Source organism: Pinus tabuliformis, chromosome 5_1 (assembly GCF_031772625.1).
Source record: "Pinus tabuliformis cultivar Carrire ecotype Pingquan chromosome 5_1, CPIR1, whole genome shotgun sequence".
Lineage (NCBI taxonomy): Eukaryota > Viridiplantae > Streptophyta > Pinopsida > Pinales > Pinaceae > Pinus > Pinus tabuliformis.
Genome location: NC_142305.1, coordinates 707,090,339 through 707,107,075, shown reverse-complemented (window position 1 = coordinate 707,107,075; position 16,737 = coordinate 707,090,339). Strand labels below are relative to the sequence as shown.

At 33.0% G+C, this 16,737-nt stretch overlaps 1 pseudogene; it reads left to right on the top strand.

Moving 5' to 3' along the window:
- Positions 1-5,784: 5,784 nt before the first annotated feature.
- Positions 5,785-16,737, top strand: part of LOC149166886 (mitochondrial phosphate carrier protein 3, mitochondrial-like) — a 50,770-nt pseudogene continuing 39,817 nt past the window's right edge.

Genomic DNA, 16,737 nt, shown 5'->3' with positions numbered 1-16,737 from the left:
GGTGTGTCCTTAAGTTCCTATAGCCTCATCATATATACCTTTTGTTTATTTAACTTAGCATCTATAGTAGCTATACAACTTCTCCATGCACTAACCAAGGGTACTCCATGAGCCCTTAATGGTAGCTACCTCATCAATGCTAGGGAGAATTAATGAGGGTCCACTGCCTTATGTATTTTCACAGGTTAAGGGTTCAAGTGTGTCCTTGTGATCATATCACAGGTGGATGGAATGGATCTATTCTCCATATGTAATGATGGAAATGAGGTGTAGGCACGAATCCTAAAGATAGCTACCCTCACCCGTCATCATTTGTGGTTGTTTCCTTTTTTCATTTGAACTATTTATATCATTACTTAGGTTTTGGTTACAGAGGTGTTTTTGAATGTTTTGATGGCATTGTAGAAATCTTAGAGCGTTCAGCTCCATTGAAGGACTATTCCATGTGCCAATAGTAGGTAACCCTCATACTTTATCCATTGAAGGTTGTTTTACCAGTAAACATTTTCATATTTGTTATTTCCCTAATACTTCCTTGGTTCTTTTATGGTGTCCTTCGTGCACTAATAATATTTTGTTCTAGGTTTGAAGGTTCTACAAAATATTTTGGTTTTTGGTCTGATTTTTTTATGGTTCCGTTCCCAATTGTTTAGCCTCATCTGTCCATCCCCAGAGGGGAGGTTATACTCCAAAATGCCTTGTTATGGCATGGATTTTACACCCTTTGTGGACATAAATAGCTTTGGACTCAATTAATTTGATGGTATTCTAATTCAATTATGAAGTTTAACTTGGATCACATAAGGTGATACCCAATAGAGGAATTTCATACCGTTCATGGATATTATGTACAATTTTTTTTTTTAGCCATGGCAAGGGTTTTATCAACAATTATAACTTGGATCTTTTTTTATTTCCACGACACAAGTCAAAGCTATGGGAAAAAGGGTTAGGGAATCCCCTTTTGTTTTCTAGTTAAGGATTCAATTTAACTTTATTTTATTTTTCCCTATTGCTTAAAGTATGGCCATGCAATAAGGATTTCACATTATAATTTATTTTTTGTATTTATTGGGTTTCAATTTGTTCTTGAAATTTTGTTATTTGTATAGGGTTTTCATGAGGGTTCTTCATGAGCTACCCTATTAACAAATAGTGTGGGTTACCTATGAGTGACTTCCACTTCTCTTAGGTAAAAAACCTTCATCCTTAGCTTTTCCCTAATCATTTTTTTTTATTTTTCTTGTTTGCAGGTCTTATGAGACTAAGCTCTATATATTTGAGCATTTTATTTTTGCTGTTTATTTTTTAGGGTTATCGACTATAGACCAATGTCGTCGGGTATTTATGAGCCTTGACCTTAAAGGACTGCTTAATTGGTAACATTTTGATATAATTTCTTAGTTTTAATTTTCTAGGGTTTTCTTGAAAAAACTTGATTTTATCCTTCTGACTGGTATTATTATTTCTAGTTATTTCATGTTAGGTTCTTAGTATATTCCAGATGCACTTTCTGTGTATAGAAAAACCCACGTTCTATGTACCGAAATGGTTGTTGAACCCTTCTTCTTCATTTTTGCGGGGTTCACCTAAGCCAAAAAGGTTGGATGGATTAATACTGCCCTAGTTGTTTTTCTACTAAAGTTATCATAGGTCCAACCTCCATTATTAGATTAGTTTCTATTTTGAGTTTTTTTTCACTCAATTATATTTTTATAAAATTTGTTTCAAGTTGATGTTGTAAAGCTAAGCATTAATTACATTATTTGTAAGAAACTTGAATTCTCGTTAATACAATTACTATGTTACTTTTTATTTAATCATCAATGGAGGCATATTTGGTTTCACTACAACAAAATCTTATGATTAACATCCCTTTTTGCTTCCTTTTTTGCATCAGATCCCATTTTTGGTGCTATTTGTGTCCATGGTGTAAACCTTGATGCAAAATTTGCACCGAGTTTTTCACCAAGTCTTACACCAAGTTTAGCACCAGGTATTGTAATAGGTTTTGCACTAGGTTTTATGCCAAGTTTTGTGCCATCCTTTGCACCAGGCTTTGTTCCAGGTTTTGCATCAAGTTTGGAACCTAATTTTGTTTCACCTACTTTTGTATCCACTATTCCATCCACTTTTTGTGCCTACACTTGCATCAACTTTTGCATCATATTTTGCATCCTCATTTTTTAAATCATTTTTTGCATCCTTTTTTCATCTACTTTGCGCCAAGTTTTGCATCGAGGTTTCAGTCTATTTTTGCATCTACTTCTGCATCTACTTTTTTTGCACCCACTTTTGTATATTTTTTTGCATCCATATTTACATCCTCTTTTGCATCTATTGTTGTGCCCACTATTGCATTTAATTTTGTTGTACCACAATTTGCACCTAGTTTGGCAGCTCCCTTTGCACACATTTTTTCTTCTAATTTTGCATCCATGTTTGCATCCTCATTTGCATCTAGGTTTTCATCGACTTTTACATCTATTTTTGCATCCCTTTTTTCATCCAATTTTGCATTAGGATTTTCATCAAGTTTTGTGTCTTGTTTTGCATCTAATTTTGCATTAAATTTTATTGCATCTACTTTTGCATTAAATTTTATTGCATCTACTTTTGCATCAAATTTGGCATCCACTATTACACCCATGCTTACGTCCACTTTTGCATCACTTTTTGCATCTTTACTTCCTCTATGCTTGCTTTTTTTCTTTTCATATATCATTACATCCACTTTTGTTGTGCCACAATTTGTGCCATGTTTTGAACTTACTATTGTACCCACGTTTGCTTCCAATTTTGCATCTCTGTTCATATCCTATTTTGCATGCAAAATTTGCATGAAATATTGTATATTTTTTTTGCGTACACTTATGTGTCTGGTTTATGCATTGCGGTTTTCATTTGATTTTGTATCTACTTCCATTTCATCCATTTTTTGTATCCAATTTTGTTTCATCTGTTGCACCCATGCTTGCATCCATTCCTTACATCACTTTTTGCACCTTTTTTTGCATCCAAGTTTGCATGGTTTTTTTTGTGTTCTCTGTTACATCCACTTTTTCTGCGCCACAATTTGTGCCATATCTTTCACCTACCATTGCAACCCACATTAGCATCCTCTTTTGTGTCCAAGTATGCATCAAATATTTTAATAGGTTGGCCTTTTCCTCTCCCTAGTATTACAACAATTGATAATAAATGATCGAAGGATAGCCTTAGACATGATAACTAATCCATTAATGATACATATAAGTGTGTTGAGGTGTGAAGATTACACTCATAGTTATAACAAAATTCCTCATCTGTAAATATTGATTTCATTTAGTAGAAATCCCTCCTTACTTCCATATTGTGTTTAAAACAACAAACTCTCACCCATTCAACAATCGAAGCAGAATTATCCTAACTAAACTTTTTCATGTTTCATAGAATACAAAACTATAACAATTGCAAAATTGAAAAGGAGTGACCTTTGCATCTGTAAATATTTATTCCATGGGAAAGCAATCCTTCCTCTCCCTTTTGGTCTTTAGGCCTCACTAACCAATTTTTTAGACATCCTAAAATTTGAGGTTGTTGACTAAGAGCTTTTACTTAAATTGAGAGCCAAATTTCTAATCATATTTCACTCTACTTCTAGAGAGTCAATTTGTTGTTTATGTTGTGCTAGAATAATCAAAATTGTGGAATTCTGGGTAGGGACACTAGTGTTCCTTCTCATGAACCTTTGAAGTAATTGAGAATATGGAAGTCCTATTACTCTGAATTTTATTTTCAGCTTTACTGAGGGATCTCTAAAAGTCTTGGGCCTCTTTATAATCCAAGAAAAAATTGACTAAATAGGACTACCAAATTTCATTTGAAGTGGAATTGAGTTAGGATGTTAGATGCACCTCATTACTTTCCCATTCAACGAGTGGTAATCTAGCACGAAAGGACCCAAAGAGATAAGGAGAAATTGCCAAAAACCCTAGAAAAGGAATCAAAATTACCCATAGGAACAATATCACAGACACTATGAAACCCAAGAGAAAACAAGACCATTAATGCCAAGGACACAAAAAAAATATAGAAGCCAATAATAAAATTCATCACATAAAATCCAAATCCCAATAACCAAAGTAAGATAACTTGAATGAAAATCTATTGTGGAAAATTTTTAGTAGATAATCTACAAAGAAATGAGGGTTCTTACGAGAATAGTGTCCTTACTCCAACCAAAAGAGTGTGCATCCAATGCAATTTCCATTATCCCACCATTGTAATAATAAACCTCAACATAATTTCCGAGGGACATTCAAAGGTTAGGAGTGAGCATGCAAACAATTTATGCACACGTCATATCATGTCCCTCAACCTTATATGTAATCCAGAAATCTTGACAATGTGGCATAATGTTAATTTAATGAGAGGATACATTTCATGATTAAAGAATGAGCTATATTATAGGATCGATGGTAAAACAACACCTATTTTTTTCTTAACAACCTCTAAAAAAAATGTGGTCTTGTTTCCTTAGACATCTTGGCAATTTTGAAATCAAAGCATTTGAAAAAACAAGATTTTTTAAAAGAGGAAATCTTATTATCAAATAAAATAAATTCAATAATATTACGTTAATTATTAAACTTGAGTTCCTAATAACTATTAAATTCCTTATTCTCAATTTAGTTACAAGTAAACTTTAAAAAAAAGTATAAGCTTAGCCTAATTATTTAAGCATTCTCCAAAATCCCATGTAAAATTTGTTTCATGTTTTTATTTGAAATCATGAATAATGCCCTTCGTACATGCCATCCAAAAATAAATACAAATACAAATTATAGTAGTCTAAATTATATACAAAATGATATTTTCACCAAAATCTGATGATATAATCTCAATTAAAATTGTAATTTTTTGTTGTTTATAATGCTTTTTTTAAAGCATAAATGGATTCAACACCCTAAAAGACCCTTTGGGTACTCAAATACTACGGATTAAACAACTTAAACTCAATTTTTAAAAATTATGTGCTAGATTTTGATTAAAATTAACTAGAAAAGTGCTCTTAAAGAGGTCATTTCATATATAAGTTAGATTACGTCCAAAGTCTATCTTTATTTATTCTTTCTAAGTAATTTTAATAAAAATATATTCAAATCAATTAATAAAAATGGTTATGCATTATTTAAAATCTTAATTATTATTAAAAAAAGTGATACTATTCCACATTAAAATTTGAATTCCTAATAAACATGTTACACATCTTATGGATGGAGTTCCACCACAATAGGGAGTGTATTGACCATATAATTTCACCCCTTATTAACCAATGAAGTCTCACCACAACAAGGAGAGCATTGGCCATATAATTTCACCCTTTATGAATGAATAGAGTCCCACCATAACAGGGAGAACGTTGACGATAGAATTTCACCCATTATAAACCAATCCCCATAGTTCCTTGAGAGAGAGAATTGACCATGAGATTTGAAACAAAGGATGATAGGCCCATGAATGAATCATGGGTAGCCCCTCACCAAGGAGAAATAAATTTTAAATACAACACATGAAAACCGCCCCCCACCTCCCCTCGAAAAAAAGAGAGGAGAATCTTACAATATTCTTCAATAAAAATAAAATAAGAATATTAATAATAATTAAAAGTTAGAAGAGGTAATCTGAAGCCCTTCTCAAAAACCTAGCCAAAGACAGGGCCGTTGGAAGGAATGTAGAGGAAACCATCTTTCTCTCTCGTGCATTTGATATAGCCACGTTACACATCGATCGATCAAATCCATGGCCATGTCAATGTTTGAGAAAGGCACTCAATATATGATTCCAATCTTTCTTTACTTGCCATCTTCGTCTTCGTTGAGGCATATCAAAGGAGGCTCATTTGTACCAGAGACTCTCCTAAACAGTAACAAACTCTCTATCGAATCTCAACAACACCATGTGTTTTGTAGAAAATGTAAGTTCCAATGCTAATGATTCCAAGAAATCTTTTGTGCTTGTGCCGAGGGAGCCGAGGAGAATCACCATGTATTCCTCGGCCTTCTATGCAACATGCACCATGGGTGGAATTCTTAGTTGTGGTATCACGCATACAGGCGTAACCCATCTAGATCTCATTGAATAAAATATGCACGTTGGGTTTAAAAGAAAAAAATCTATTTTGCCCACATTGGCATTTTAAAAAATAAAATATTTTTAAGCATCAGGATACTTCTCGAGATCAATTTTTTTCATCCTGTGGAGGACCAAATCAATTTCATGTAGTTGGGTATCTGTTAAATCAGTTTTAGTCTTTTCCCTTATTTATAGTTGGTAAGCTATGTGGTAAAGTCTTAAATCCTCTGGTAGGATCTGTTTCTTGTTATTTTTGTTTTTCATGTTGTTTTAGTTGATAGTTGTGTTTGATTGATCCGCTGGGAGTTGCTTGTTTTTCATATAGCTTTAACAGATAATTGTTATTGATTATCCACAGAGAGATTTGAATCCAAATTTGCATTAACACAGTAAATTCCACTTTAACATTGAGGTAGAGATTTCCATTTCATTTGAACTTTTGACCTCTTCCTTGCATGATCAATGCCTTCAACAGCTAGCAACATACAATCTTAGGTAATCTGAGATCTATATTGGTTTAGCAATCCAAGATTTGTATTAATTTATTTTGAAATGATTTTGTTAGTACATGTCCTAGCTATGAACCATGTCAACCTTAATATGGTCCGCGTGAGCATGGATGCCTAGTAAATCTTGGGTAATCCATATTGAATGGTTCTCTAAGCCTGCCAGTGTTTGAACCTGAGATTTCTACATGTTGACATACCGCTCAATCAGGCATATTCGAGATTTGTTTTAGTTGTATAGCCATCTATTTATTTTTATTTTGGGTTTTTGATTATTTGTTGTGATTCTTTTATCTTAGGAAAATCGTTTTGAATCTTGTGTGCATCTACTAAACTTTTTTCTATGATTCTGAGCATATGCTTTGATGTAGCGCTTGCCCATTTTTTTGTCTGTTGAGTTTGATTTTCTTATCTAGACACTAATTCATTTATATCCATCTCGATGTTTGTTGATATGTGTGAGATGATATATACCCTTTTTAGTAATTTCTATGCATCTTGAAATTTCTTAAAAGCTTTAGGAATCCATCTCATATTGGGGTCTAAGCTCGCCTGGGCTTGAATCTGGAATACTTTTGCATGATGACGTCCCATCCCAACCTCTTGGTTAGGGTGGATTTATGATTTGTTTTAATTACATAGACTATTTGTTTAAGTTATTTATTTATTTTTATTTTTCTTATATATTTATTGTCATCGAAAATTTTAGGGGCTAATATTAGCAGGTGGGCTAATCTTCCATGATTTTTCCAAAAGCAATATTCGTCAATTTCCATTTTTTCTAAAAATGATTTGTTCAAATTTTACGATATAAGATTATTTTACCTTTAAAATCACCTACATTATATAGAGGATATATATAAAATCATTATAAATTTGGATAGTTTTACAAATATATCAATAAACATTTTATAGTTTTTATATTAGAAACTAGTGAGATTTGCCAATGTTTTTAAACTTCAAGATAATTTCCCATCTTTAAAATTTTCCCTGTTTATTGTTAAACTTTTCCAATTATCTGTTTTGATTCTTCAACTTAGTAAGCCCTTTCCAAGCTTGTAAGCATCCACTAAAGCACCTGTTAAGGTTTTTAGCATATGCTTTAATTTGGATTTTGTCATCTACTTGTTTTTTGAGTTGGATATGATCATCTAGACACTTAAGTAATTCCTTTCTATCAATCCTGGTGTCATTTGAATCTATTTTGAGCATCTGGTCTTTTTAATAATTTCTATGCAGCTTGGAATTTCTTAAACGCTTTGGCCAACCCATCTCGAATAGCATTCTAATATCGTTGAGCTTTGAACTCTATTCTTTTGCATTGGGATTCCCTATCTCAACCACCCGACTAGGCAGACTCAATATTTATTCTAGTTATGTATGCTTCTATTAAAGTTGTATTTTCAGTTTCCAATTATCCATTTTGATTCTTTTATCTTAGTAAAAAAAAAATCATTCTGGATATCCATTAAATTATCTATTAAGATTCATACTATCTGTTTAAATCCAAATTTTTCCATCTTCTTGTTTGTTGAGTTTGATTTTTTTAAATGGACACTCGGGTAAATTTTTTTCATCCATTTCGATGTTTGTTGAAATTTGTGGTGAAAACAGCTGGTCTTTTTAATACTTTGTATGCAACTTTGAATTTCTTAAAAACTTTGTTAAGCACCTTGCAATTTTCAATTATATTTTATTTAGATGTCTCATCTGCATCTGCCAATTTGTTAAATGATATTTGTTTGCATGGGAAACCTTGAAAAAAAATTTAAGCATCTTCTACGCTCTGTGTGTGTGTGCACGTATTATTTGTCCCATGAAACTATGCAGGGGAAATTCCTTGATACTTCATTGTTGTCGAAAAGTGTAAGTAACGTAAATTGTTAGTGTATACTCTAGTATGCTTGACTTGGTAGGGACATCAAGTATTAACGTCACATATAGCCTATGATGCATTGGTCCTTGGGATGAGGGAATGGTGGGGACATGGGGATGTGTCCCAGGATGGTGAGAGTAAACCCAAAAAAATTTCAAGAGATGGAGGGTTGGGGAATATCTATCTATCTATCTATCTATATCTATATCTATATATATATATATATATATATATATATATATATATATATATATATATATATATATATATATATATATATATATATATATATATAACATTGGTAGTTGTTTCAAGATTGTAAGAATAACAAAATATACCATTAGGATTATGCACAACCCTTGCACTTGCCAATTATGAAATATCTCAAGCAATTTAAAAAAGTGTTGAATGATATTCTATTATTGGTCGTTGGACACAAGAGATATCTTTAGGAAAAATCAGTGTAACTATTTTTAATTATTTCATGCTAGACATGTGCTTTAGCTTTAGGAGACTTAAGTTAACTATTTTAAATTTGCAAGAAGGTCCATGAAGGATATTTTAGATAGAGAAAAATATTTATAGCAGTTTTCTTCCTCACATTTCTTGTTAATGGTGATTATGTTAAACATAAAACACATTCCCTTCTCCATAGGTTTTAAAAATTGATATTTTTGTGTTGAAAACATCTATAAAATAATTTGGTTCTATAAAGAGATTAAATTAATAAATTTATATTTCAGATTAAAAAGGGGATTGAATAGGAATTTATTCAAACATTTAATACCCAATCCAAGTCCTATATGATTGTTTTCATAGTGTTTGAGGTTGGGGTGGTGGAAGCATTGAATTTGAATGAGTCATGGAAACCCATGTACAATACGTAAAGGATGAGATGATCTGAAAAATGAGAAAGAACAAGATAAATAAATAGAAGATTTAGTATTTAGGGTTTTGAAACAATACGTTTTTTGTTTTCTTGACATGGAGGCTTTTTTTCTTGTGATTTTTCCATTGAACATTCAATATCTAGATCACCACAAACCCAAATTAAACCCCATCGTACAAAACCCATGTTTCGAGTTGCAATTTTTACAGTAGATATTGATTTAACACAATGTAAAAATAATGGATGGGAAAAATGATCATAATGTTAAATTATCAAAGTCCATGGTTGTCAAAACTTAAGATATATGCTTGGATTATTCCTAAAATTTTCCCAGAACATCCCTGATATCTGCCCAGAAAACCCTTGAAATCTGCCAAAAGCATCTCTAAAATATGTTCAGAATGGCCCTAAAATATTCTTGGAATATCTTGGGGATGGCCAGCAAGTCCCTGAATCCCCAATGAAGTCCCCAAAAATTTAGGGACGTTTTCTAAGGGTCCACAAGTATCTGAAACATGGGAATGCAGGGTACGCAGGTTTTTTCTTGGGTGGGGGGGCGAGGGGGGGAGGGTGGTCTCGTGCAACATTGTTTGATTGGGGACATGACTCTGAGACATTTTTCCCCTAAGGAAAACCTTGTATGGAAACTCAAGGTATGTTTCCCCACATTTTTGTATGGTGTTGCTAGTAAACCTGTTGACTTATATCACTACACCTAACCTAGGGTTATTTCAACTCGATAGTTGTTGGTACAAAACTAGAAAAACGCCCAACAACATTGGTGACAACTAGTTGAGCTAAGCCCTTTGGCTAATAAATGTGATGAAAGATCTCATCCCACCTTCAATAATGTAAGAAAGTGAAACTGCTTGTGCATTCAACTTGGATTTTGGAAGTGGGTTTGGGGGGAGTGGTATAAACAATTTCTCCTTTTAACCATCCAAGCTAGACCTAATTGACAACATTTTGCAAGCATATCATCCCACTCCCAAGCACTTAAGAGAGAGTAATATTGTTGGTACCTTTCGAGTCCTAATAGGCCCATGGGGGAAAACATGGTGGGATTTGAATTCACTTGGGGTGCGGGGGATAACAACTTCTCTTCATAACCACCTACGCTAAATCTAGCTTTTAACAACAAAAATTTACTTACATTCTACATTTGTATACATTAAATTGCACCTATTAAGATGGGGTTTTGTTAAATTCATAGTGAGAAATGGTTTCTACAACTAGTTCTAGAATTTGTACATGCTTGAAATATGATTTTCAACTGGGGGATATATCAAAGTCTAAAAGTTTCTTCATCCAGTTCTATATTTTCTTGAAATCCCAATGGTTGAATGCATGTATTTCTTAACAACTGAAGAAGTTTTTTGTTTGTGTTCCCATTAATTCCTGACAAGACTCTAATTATGTAAACTATTTTCTGTGGGGAAATATAATCTCTAAAAGATTAAAATCTCTTAACACAAGAAGCAGTGAACATACACATGATATACTTGTTGGGAAAATAGGCATTCTAATTTTCTAGCAAGGCTTCTGAAACAGAGGATCCCCATTTGGATCATGAATCTTCTTGGTTGTCATTGAGGACTTGGATGACATGGATGCTCGACAAGCCTTGCGGCTTACCTTAATATATTATTCTTGAACACATGAAGGTATAAATTAGAAAATAAAATAGACTACATGTCATTTTGGCATCATTTTCAGGCAAGTGAATATTTTTTGTGACCAAAAAATTATTGCAAGCGAGACTATGAATTTTCTGTGTCCTACAAAAGATGAACCTTATTCTCAAGCTTATTTAATAGTTTGACATGATTATAGAAATAGTTTTTGACCAAAATAAATTTTCCTCGAAAATGGAATATATGATTTCTAATCTTCCAAGTTCTTTTATTGACTTCAATGTTTTATCCTTTCCTAACTAATTTTTTTACATCCCTTTTGTGTTTTTTGTTGTTACTTTTAGATTGACCCTATGAAGTACAAGAGAATCTCCATTGGTTTCGGTGTTTTTCTTAAAGAACAAGGAGCAAATGGTTTATTCAAAGGTTGGGTGCCAACTCTTCTTGGATATAGTGCTCAGGGTGCTTGCAAGTTTGGCTTTTATGAGTTCTTTAAGAAGTACTTCTCAGACATTGTAGGGCCTGAGTATACTAGCAAATACAAGACATTGATCTACTTGGCGGGATCTTCATCTACAAAATTTATTGTTGATATTTCCCTTTTTCCTTTTGAGGCTGTAAAATTTAGAGTAAAATATACTCGGCTTTGCTAGAGGATTATCTGATGGGATTCCAAATTTTGTTAGATTAGAAGGAGTTCTTGGGTGAGTTTTTCTCCCTTTCTTACATATTTTCTATCAATTTTGAATAAACTTTCATGTAGTACTCATGAAACTTTACCATGTTTCCTCAATGATTGCAGTTTGTACAAAGGTATTGGTCCACTTTTGGGATGCCAAATTCATTGTAAGTATCAAATATCACAATTCCTATCATTGTTATATATATTGAAGCTTTATATAGAGTATTATAATAACCTATGTTCCTTAGGGGACGAAGCTCTTTTTTCTATGTTTATAAATATATTAATATATTGGAATACAAGGGATAAGTGCATATATTGAGGCTTTATGTAGATAGTGTTATGATAATCTATGCTCCTTTGGAGAAAAGTTTTATTTTTAACATGTGTTTAAACCTATTTCAGTGAATTAAATAATTTTGTAAGAACTAAACCTTTTAATATTTGTTATCAAATGTCCACAGTACCCCTACTCCAAACTTGTTTTATCTAGATATGTTAGTGTTAATCTTGTGCACTCTAATAGGTTTTTTTGGTGTATCATTGTATCATCGTATATGCTAGTTTAAAATTGGACTCTATTGAAATCATTGTAGTAGGCATTTTGTTTATTTGTGCATGACAATATATTACATATGTTAAGTTCTAATAGTTTACGTTGGTATCTACTTTATAGGTATGCCACTTGCCTTAATTTGGAATGTGTTTCCAAGATACCGATTAATTAGCACTGGAAATGATTTTAAGCAAAAACAAATTCTGACCCACTTTGTCAACCTTAAGAAAAGAAAAAAGATATAAGCACTTTTTAGAGAGAACCATGTCAAATTTCATCAACATTCCTTTATTCTTTCCCATTGCATGTATAATCCCTTGAGCTACCATTATCTGATAGATTTTGTGTGTCTACCACAAAGCTTACTTGTTTCAACTTCAACAACTTGAAACACGTTGTGTGGAGTAGAACCAACTATAACAAGAGCTGGAACAATCTAGGAAATAGGTGATGTTGACAAGGTGCCCATGGTATGATTTTTAGTGGCTATCAGGAGGGTATTTGTGTTGAAGCTGGGTATTTTTACCTGTAGGGAATTTATATTGGAGGAATTTTTGGTGACCATATTTCATTTGCAAATGGATCTGCTAATGTAGGTATCTCCTTAAGTGAGGATTTTTATTTTGAAATACTTAAATAACTGTATATACATGATTCATTGTACCCTCATGTATCTTGCAACAATTTTTTTCATCTTGTTGAGGTGTGGGAATTGATTAATTCTTTCTATATTATTATTCAATATTCACAAAGAGTTCTTATCTTTTCACTTAACTTCTTTATCCATCCACTTCTGGTTATATAAAAATAATTCTTTTGAGATTAGGATGTATGTTTTCTACTATAAATAATAGATGTTGACATCATGAATTATTATCTAAAGAGGAGTTTGTATGATTAGAGTAATCACTAGCAGATATGGAAGGCCTCACACTATGGAAAAAATACGTAGTAGTACAGTTTAATGGAGTAACAGTAGGAGGAGAAAAGACATTATTTGTGTATTGAACTGACATATAGATCCGAGGTCGCTTCTCATTTCAACACTAATACAAATGTAAGAAAAAGATAATTATGGAAGATATGAAATCTCATATTTGGGTATTGGGATTTGGATCTTTCCAGCTTCGATTGGAAGGTTTTTGATATTTAAACTCCAAATAAATATAAATTCATTTACTTTGCAATCTCGAATGTCTAGATTATTTAACGCAACATGGATGAATTACTTTATGGTTCAACAATTATCACCAGTGTGATTGTCTTATTGGAGACACCACCAATCATTGTCCAAATTATTATCGCTCGAACATCTCGTGAAAGGGAAATTTAACTATGCAGTGTCATTTGTAAAGAAACCCAATTGAACTAATTGAAATGTCACCTATGAAGTTTGTCCACATAATGGGCCTTGAAAGTCAATCCCCAGTATGACAAAAATGCAAACAATAGATTATGTGAACATACAAATTCTTGAGACATCTAGTCCGAAAATTATGCAAGAAGATATGATTTGAAAGTTACAATATAATGGTTTACTAAAGATGATAATATGGATTTCCTGTATGTTTGGAGATGAGGAAGGGGGCCAATATTAGTACAAGCCAATTAAATATTACCAAAATATGTGATATTTTTTACCAAAGAAACACTTGTGACTTTATAGTGAGGTGAAAAAGGTTATGTTTTGTATGCGTTATCGTGCATAGGAGTAGCAAGACCATACTATCCACAAAGATCCTTGTACAAAATGTATTTACTAACAAAAAAGACCCTTGACCAACTTAAAGCAAAAGAGCCTATATAAGAAATACTATCTAGGAAATCAATCGATGTAAGGAAAAATCCATAGAGATTGTCATGAGAAGACAATCTACTGGAATGGTAAACATAGAGAGATCATAATATATGAAGAGTTTGGGATTATTAGGGATGGATTCTTTGTTTGTGTGATTATAGAGATCCAGGAGACTTTCAGTGACATTAATTCCCTATTTTGGTAGGTTGTCTACATCCATGCTATGGTGCCTGTAAATATGACTGAAGGTGATGTTTGATAAATTTATCTTTTGAAGAGTCACTTACTTAAGAGCTGGAAAAAGATAGATTTTGTGCAAAACAATTTTAAGAAGCTCTTCTAAAGCTCTGCTCTCTAACTACTTGTTAGAATTTCTCCCAAGAACCAACTTGAAAGTAACAAAATGAGCATCAAAAAAATATATCACACCCTTAGCTCCATAGACTTTTGAACTCTCCTTACTAGCTCAATTAAAAATCTGCTTACTAGCACCATTGAAAAGCCCCAAAGGGTCTCTGTCTTAATCATCTGAGACCTAGCTTGTATTGATAGATTTTATGAAAGACTTAAGTGGGAGAATAAGTCTCACCCTTAAGGATGATATTATTTTTGGTGATCCAAATCCCCTTTGATTTGTGACTTGACATAGATAGGTCCTCCATTCAACAATTGGAAATGTCAACTTGTGAGGATCATTCCTATTTACCTTTTCTATCTATGAGAGGTAGGGAGATCCTTCCAGACTTCTTTTATGAAAGTAGAATCCAAATGGATATGCCATGTTGTTTTTTCATTAGATTTGCAAAGGGGAAAAAATCTAGGCCTTTTCCAGGGCCTTCTTTGGAGAACATCCCATGTGAGGGCCTTGTTTGACAAGGGAAGCCAAAACTAGATTTTTGACTTAGGACGGGGAATTAATATTCCAAATTAGTGTCCACCACTAGCGAACTTAAGGTAGCTCCTTAAGAAAACTTGTGATATAATCTGTTTTTTTGTGTATATATTTCCAATTAGATTCTTTGACTAAACCACAAAATCTTTGTCCTTAGACAATCTAATAAAATTTATTTAAAAGTTCAGAGTAAATAGGTCCCATTTCTAAGCTAGATTTGGATCCAAATGAAGAAAATGCTCATCCTTGCTGCAAAAGAAGTGTATCTAAGGGTTGTTGCATCTGCAGGAGAGAAGATGTCTTGTTTTCTTAACTATAATAATAGCTAATTGGAGAGTATGTTTTTCCTTTCACAATAACCCAAGTGTCCATACCCAACATAACACTTCCTTTTACTAGTTTATAGTAAAAGTAGTTTCCCCCATGAAGGAAATCCAACACTAGTTACTTCCATAGAAGGAAGATATTTTTTTGGACTTATGGGGAAATCTTATCCATTCGTCCATGGCAGGGGGCTATATATTTAGCTTGCATAACTTGCTTCCATAACCCAATAGCTGTAATCATTCTCCAGAGACTCTTTTCTATGAGAGCTATACCAAATTTATTAATATTCTTCAATCCGAATCCACCTAGATTCTTAGGTCTGGAAAACCTCTACCATTTGACAAAGGGGATGGCATCTTTATCTCTGTTACCCTATCATAGATAATTGAAATATTTACTTCTCTTGTCTCAGATTCCTACAGGGACATATGATAAAGAGTACCAACACATTGGTGTGGCTTCAAAGATAGATTGGATAAGGGTATGTCTGCCTCCTTTTGATGGCCACCTTGAACACCATCATGTGATCTTCTTTTCAACTTTTTCGTAAATACATACTAAATAAAGGAAACCATATGCATTGGGTTTGGGAATGAGCCAAAGATACTTCATACCAGAATGAAAGTCAACTGCTTGGAAGGGTAATAGTGTCATTAGATCCTTTAACTCATGGTGTTTGGACCTTCTTTACATATTTGATCTGTAAACAGTAGGCCTATGGCCTATCCATTTTACAAACACTGATACTCTATGGAATGAAATTAAAATTAGGTCTTTGTAATTAATAGTAGGGTGAGAACATGTTCAAATATTGTTTATCAAATACAACATTTATTTTGAAAAAATGACAAAGAAATTTTGGGTGAGTTGAATTTCAACCTATGGAAAGAAAGTCTACTATGTTTGTGATATGCTTCATTACTCAATTGCTTGCAATCCCAATTTCACGCATCATTCCACAACTCTTTTGTAACAACCCTAGTGAAAATTCTAGGTAATAAAAGTTAATAAAGGCAAAAATAATAACCATGGTTGATGGGACACTTATTCCAAGTTGAATGTTAGAAACGGCATCATAGTGTGGGTGTTCATTTGGTTTATTATGGCTAAGGAAATTGGAAAAGGAAATGGCAAAGGCTTTGGAAAGGTAAAATGGTGTTTTTGGAACATTTATTTGTGAAAATAATGGAAATTAGGAGAAAAGGAAGGTGAAAGGTCACAGGTTTGAAGCAATGAGGAAAATGAAGAAAATAGAGGCCTAATTGATAAAAGGGCTTCTCAGGATGCGTTGGTACCTTTTTGTTAGTTTAGTTTTGGAGTTCTCTCATTATTCCCTCTCTCTCTCTCTCACTCTTGAACACTTAGAGTTTTCTTGGAGCACAATGGCATTAGATCAAGAAAGGAAAAGAAGGCAAAAGGAAGGAAGGAGCAAGCAAGGAAGACTAGGATCAAGCAGATAC